The sequence below is a fragment of the Carex rostrata genome, chromosome 22, assembly GCF_964058835.1.
Source record: "Carex rostrata chromosome 22, lpCarRost1.2, whole genome shotgun sequence".
Taxonomy (NCBI): Eukaryota; Viridiplantae; Streptophyta; class Magnoliopsida; order Poales; family Cyperaceae; genus Carex; species Carex rostrata.
This window is the reverse complement of record NC_135939.1, coordinates 8,204,919-8,211,966: the sequence shown is the minus strand read 5'-3', so window position 1 is coordinate 8,211,966 and position 7,048 is coordinate 8,204,919. Positions and strand designations below refer to the sequence as shown.

The window sequence follows — 7,048 nt, the reverse complement described above, 5'->3', positions numbered from 1 at the left end:
GTCTCCAAGCACATATTAATATGGAGAACAAGATGAACGGTTTGGATCGGTCATTTGGATTTTGAATTTTAGATTTATGGTCCAATGCACAAACCCCTCCATGCATTGCAATGCACCATAGCCCATCTATATATATATATATATATATGAGTAAGGCTATCGTACTTTGCAAAGTAAAGAGCCTATTGTGCTTTGCATTTTGATCCCTTAGATTTTCATCCAGATTCGTGCAATATCGATCTCAGATCAGAAAGTTTTCGCTGAAAATCAAATGGGGCGGAACTGGAGGGGTCCAGTTGAGATTTGAACCCCTCTTTCTTCCTCCTGACTCCTTCCTCCCTCTCTTTCTCTCTCGCGCGAACTGGATTTCCCAGCGGCGACTTCACTCTCATCCCCGACCATCTCTATCACAGACCCAGCGGCGACCACCTCTTCTTCCCCGATCGGCTCTCCCCTCCTTCTGTCACGCGACCTAGGGTTTCGGCGACAGTGCCAGCTCGTCCTCCATTGCCGTTGAAACTTCGAGAACTCTTCGGGTTAGTTCCAAACTGGATTCTTTTGCGGCTTTTCCTGTCGTTAGTCAGTAATTGATAAGAAACTTGCGGTTTCTCTATCTTGTTTCTCTGTATTGATGGTACGAAAGACATCCGGCGGTTTTTTCAGATCCTCATTAAGTGACTAGGTTTCTTTTTGAAAAAACAGAGTTATCACTTTCAAATAGTTGCAAACACCTGATTATAATTACATCAGTTTTATGAAAAAATATAGTCAGTAAATATTGATAGATTATCATACTTAGAATAAGCTTCTTATCAGCTGTTACACCTAATCCAATATTAGCTTAATTTCTGGAAATAGTCAGTAAATACTGTAAAAGATCACGTGTAATTAGCTTTCTTAAAGAGAATTGATGAACTTTACTGGTACAAATGATTGGTACAGTGTGTTACCAGTATATGTGGGTTGGTACAAATGGATGATAGCTCTTATTATGACTTGATGAAATTTAGTTAGAAAAAAATTAAATTTTATACATCCGTATGGATTTCTGACTTTATCAAATTTAATTAGAAAAATATTAAGCTTTATGTGGAATTCAACGTGCCACTGTATTAGAACCTTGGGAGAGAAAAAGCATTTTTGCTTACCATTATTTAGAATTCGTTGGGGTAATATTACTAGAGCCCCTTTAACAGTTCAAGCAAGAATAAAGACATGGTTGAATTGTAATATTCTTTTGATAACATTATTTTTACTTGACTAGGCAATAAGAGCAGTCGAAGTAGAAACAACAAGGAAGGGGATGCAGATGTGGCGACCCCTTTTTGCAAAAGATGACGAAGCCATATTGTTGTTAAAGTTTCCTGTAGTACTTGATGTTTAATTAGTTGTTGATTTAATTACATGATGAAGTACAGAATTATTATTTCAAGTGTGTTGTTACTACATCTCTTGTAACAGTTCTTTAATTAGTTATGATGTATGTTTATTATTGTGTTATAACAAAATTGCCCTTTTACATGTTTATTTATTTTTAACAAAATTATGATGTATGCTTATTTTTGCAAAATTGTCTTTCTGTTATGATAAATTGGCCCTTCTTCATGCTTATAGCAGTTCTTTAATTCTGTTACTATGCTTACTGCTCTTGAAGTGTATTGTTCTTTTAGCATGTTTAATGTAAAACATGTACAAAACAATTTTAAATAAAACATGCTGGCTGTTTCTGGAACAAAATGCTGAAAACAGTGTAATACAAGTTTAAACATGCTTAAACAACATGCTAAAAGTTTTTCTAAACGACTCTGACATGCACTTAGCAACTTAATCTTCTTCAATTGAGCAATATACCACAATTTGACTTGCACTTAAAAATCATAATGCACAGTTTGTGCCACCTTAATAGAAAACATGTAGAAAACCACTTAAAATTGCACATAGATAGTCAAATCACATAATTTAGCAACAAATGCATGTACAACTCAATTTCCAAATTACCTCAACAAAACTGCCTCCCTAAGCAACCTAGTAGCTAAACAAAATCAACATCAGTACATTTTTATTGCCCAATAGCACTGTCGTCGTGGCGTTACACAACACAGATGGTGCTAATTTACAATTTAGAACCATTGAAATCATCATGATTCCAGAGGGGAAGGAAGAAGCGATTTCCAAATCGAAGCACGAGCTGTACAATCCCAAGAAAAAAATAGAATGTAATTTTCACAGTGATAAAATGCCATCATATAATTTTGAATGTTTTAAAATTAAACATATATTTGCCAAATAGTTCCTCTATGACTATTCTAGTCCACCTAATAGGTACAACTACAAATAATTAACCAGTTAATTAATCTCCAGAAGTACAAATTTGAGAGTTGAAAATAAGGAAGTAAATAACAGTAAGGTATATAAACATTGATCTTTGATAAGACTAGGAGTCCACCATGCATTGAGGTATGCTGGTAACTTATTAGCTTCAAACTGTACCAGCTGGCTCGGTACCAAGATATAGGGACACCATAACATTTCATAATTGTTCAAAATTAAAAACCGAACTACATTCAAGCATTTTCAATATTAAGTACTTGATACATGCACGAAAATCTGAGGCCACGGGACAATGATTGGCTGAGCGATATTTGGGGGTAAAGTAGGAAGAAACAATACATATCAGAAAATCGAAGAGAAAAGAAGATGAAATTGCAATCAATTATAAGAAAATATTTATATATAAAATTAGTTGAATCTGTTTAGCTTTTATACGAATCATTGAAAATCAATTTCGTAAAACAAAAAAATATTGCATCTTATATGAATTTACGATGACTCTAATACCAAATGATAGTCTTAATAATTCATGAGTGTTTTGCAATTAAAAAAACACAAGCAATCCAGAATCCGTAAATTCAAAATAAAATAGCAAAGTAATTTAAATCTTACAGTTCTGAAGTGCAGACATCTTTAGACAGAAGCGTTAGTACTGATCTTCAACGGTTTTCCTCAGATCTGATGATGGAGACCTTAGGCGTTTTCTTTACTTCTCACTTTCAAAAAATGGTCCACATTACACTAATTATTTACATTATCTTAACAAATCAAGCATGCATGCATTAATTAATAATTGTTCTAAATAAGCAATAATAAGCTAGTAACAGAAAAGAGAAATATATATATACACATGACTAAGCTTAGCAAAATAGAGAGGAGAAATACAAATTAACTTTAAAGATCTCAGATCCTAGCTCCTTATGCACAAAAATCAGAATGGCACTGCTGGAAGGAGAGAGAGAGAGTATTAATTGATTAAAACGGCACTGCTGGAAGGAGAAGGTCTTTTATATAACCAAAACCCTAGAATAACCTTTCTACACAGATTTTTTACTTAAAAATCCGTGTAGCTCTCTCAAGGCTTTCTATACTGTTATTTAAACAAAAAACCATGTACAATTTTCACCTTTCTACACGGCTCAACGTCCATGTTGCTCTCTTAAGCTTTCTACACTACTATTTAAACAAACATCCGTGTACAATTCTTACCTTTCTACACGGTTCTTTAATAAATATCCGTGTAGCTCTCTTAAGGCTTTCTACACTGTTATTTAAATAATAACCCGTGTACAGTTCCTAATAAACGTCCGTGTAGTTCTCTCAAGGCTTTCTACACTGATTCTTTAATAAGCATCCGTGTAGAGATCCCACGGATATTTCGGGCTTCCAAAAAATTACAATTTATCCACGGTTTTTAGGTAAAATTATCAAATCCGTGTACAATGTGCAGTGTACAATGACCATTTTTGTAGTAGTGACTGTTTGTATTATAAAAACGATAATAAGAATGTGAGGCACGATAGAAGCATGACATACACTTTCATGAACTGTTTATTGTATTTTTTTTTATTATACATGCAACATTGTAATAAGTGAGGTATGAATAAAGTGTGAATTAACATTTGATTCAATAAATAAAATGGAAATATCTTATATATATAGTTTAATTTCTCACTCTCCAAAATGTAAATAATTTCGAACTATATCTAATTAAGTTGTAAAACGGAGTTTAATAAATAAGTGTACATTGATACAATTAATTATATGGAGTTGAATTGGGTGGATTTTTGTTTGAGGGAGTAGGATGTGAGTTGAGTAGACAAATTAATTTGTGAAAAGTTATATATATTATTTTTGATACGCGCGCGATACAAATTAATTAATAGATGGTTTGCTCCAATTGAGTCGAGTCGGTTTCTCGAGTCTGATTCTAATTTTGATCTAAAATAAAAGTGATTTATTTGTGATTGAGCCGAACAGAACTAGCTAAGCTAGCTCATTTAATTTTAGAAATAATTCTTATGTTTATTTAATTAATTAATTAATTGTTATATATTATTTCTAACATTAGAAATGAACTACCTTCATCAGTGAGATTTGGGCCGGCCTTCTCCAGATTCCAACATAACATATAAGTATAACATATTACTAGTAAATTACAAATATATAATTTACTATTGATTGCTTCTTGATGCATCGTGAAGACGTGAAGAGAAGAGGAGTAATTACTAATTAGTAAATTAAGCCTAATAGCCAATGGCATGTTAGCGTCCATACGAGACACCAGATAACTGCATGTTTCACAGGGTATCATTTTGAATTTTTGATGATGTGAGATATTTCTGTTAAAACATTTTTTTAACTTGGATAGACTTTCTGTAATGAAACGACTTTAAGTCCTTTATTCAAAAAAAATCTGGACCGTCGATTTTAGATTGGATAGATCGGTCTATAATTATATTTATATCCACCCTAACCCTAACTGTATTATTCTCCCCATTTGTCCATTTAATTAATTTTAAATTTTAAATAGACGGTCCGGATCTGTCTGCAGCTCTTCACTGAAATCATTACTGGCTAACTTCTAAAGGTTAGTATTTTTGGAAGTGCAAGAAAAGAGGCAGTGTTGATTAGTATTAAATACTCTTACAAGACTGACTGACTTCTAAAGGTGGTTCCAACTTCCAAGCTTAAATTCATCTTAAATAAGTACTCTTTAGTCTTTATATTGGAAACTTATCAAAACCTACAAGTTTCAACTTAAGGGGCCCCCCTTGTTGAACCAATTTATTATCTCTCTTACCAGATCGATAGAACCAGTTGGGTTGCATCAGGACTAGCTAGTATTCAAGCATTTTACCCCTTGTTGAACCAACTAATTATCACTCTTACCAGATAGAACCTGTTGGGTTGCATCAGTACGTACTAGTTTCAAGCATTTTAAGTCCTTCCTAACTAACTCTTGATTAAATTTTTAATGCAGTCACATTACAAGGTGGAGATAAGCCTTGGATTTCCTGGGAACAAGTTGCACATTATAAATTTGAAAGGCATTAATTTTGATATTATGGAGATCAGAGGCAGCGAGAATGTGGAACTTAGGGCTGACATGGGAGAGCTACTCAAGCATGTTCGGAAAATCAACTCCTCATAGTGTAGTAATTTATTATTCTATTTTTGCGGTGTTTGTTGTTTATTATATATTCTAAAAAATTGATATTTGTTAGTTAAGTTAGGTTATACGAGGTTGTTATTTCTGGTTTATTTATTTTTGTCAATCTTTTACATTAGATTAGGGCTGCACAAAAAATTCGTAGTTTGTGATTCGCTTCGAGTTTGATTCCAAAAAGTTCGTAAAAAATTCGATTCTAAATAGTTCGAAATTAATTCAAATCAAATTCAAACTGGACCTGGTTCGTTCGAAATAGGTTCGTGAACTATTCTAGATTTCAATCTCAAAGTAACGTGAACTGTTAATTTCCGCTGATGATTTATGTTTGCTGATGACTTAAAAGTTTAAACATAAGGCCCTCCAGCCATAAGTCATAACTCATAAGTCGTAACTCTCACTCTCAGTTCTAAAATCCTAAACGACTTTCACCTCTCACTTTCGGTGACTACAATCACTCTTCCTTGTTGTAAAAAAGTTCATAAAAGATTTGAAATTGAGTTCGTAAAAAAATCGATTCGAAATTAATTCAAACCAAACTCAATTCGAAATTAATTCAAACCAAAATTCGATTCGGAGCGCGACGGTGGTCGAAAGAACGGATCCGATCATAGAGAGCGATAGGGTTTGAGGTAATAGAGCAATTATGAGTATTTATAAGTGAGATTAGAATATATATTAGAGTTATTTTGAGTAATTTTATGAGAATAAAATATTAGATTTTGTATTGGGGAGTCATTTAACTCGTTGTAATTTGTTTTTCTTATCAAAGAAATTGTTAGTTGGCACTTAAAGCCGCTAACCTTCAAAAAAAAAATATTAATAAACACTTAATTAAAAGGATGATCATTCAATATTCAGGAAAGAGCTTTATATATGATCCACATACATGACACCAGAATCCATAAATTCTCTTTCTCAACATTTTTCTTAACTAATCCATAAATTAGAAAGGACTTAGTTCAAGTAGTACGCGATGAAAGAGAGGATGGAGGCACCGATAAGGTCCCGACAGTCGGTGCAGAGACTGAGAAGGCCCCATTGATAGGTGCTGGAGTTGGAGTTGGTGCCTTAGATACCATTTCAGCAGTGGTGGATACGGCAACGAAAAGGAAAGCACATGTAACCTTCTTCATCTCCATTATTGCAACGATCGAGTTTTTTTTGTCGAAACCTGCCTTGTATTGTAAATTTGGAGGTGGAAAAAAAAATATAGTTTGTTGTGCTTGTGCTAAACAGGCCTAAATATTTACACAATTTGGAGGTGGAAGAAAAAAGGTGTTCTTTTTCTCAATCTTGAAGCATCCTGATTCTGGCGACTATAGTTCCACTATATATATATATATATATATATATATATATATATATATATGGTTAGTATATATTAAATTAATACCCTGCCATTCCTATATGTGTATAATGTCTAAGGCTTTCCTATCTATGTATGTATGTCTAAGCTTTAATTTTCATCTGTTGAATGTAGAGTAAGGGCTGCCAGTTTTACCTGAGTGGTTATGTCTATCTTGGTTGCTGCAAAATATAAAATAA

The 7,048-nt window shown here is 33.3% G+C and overlaps 1 long non-coding RNA gene across 1 annotated transcript; it reads left to right on the top strand.

Moving 5' to 3' along the window:
• Positions 1–311: 311 nt before the first annotated feature.
• On the top strand, positions 312–1,519 carry LOC144574391 (uncharacterized). The gene is made up of 2 exons (XR_013518201.1): positions 312–536; positions 1,265–1,519. It is a non-coding gene; the product is annotated as an uncharacterized LOC144574391 (long non-coding RNA).
• The last annotated feature ends 5,529 nt before the right edge of the window (positions 1,520–7,048 follow it).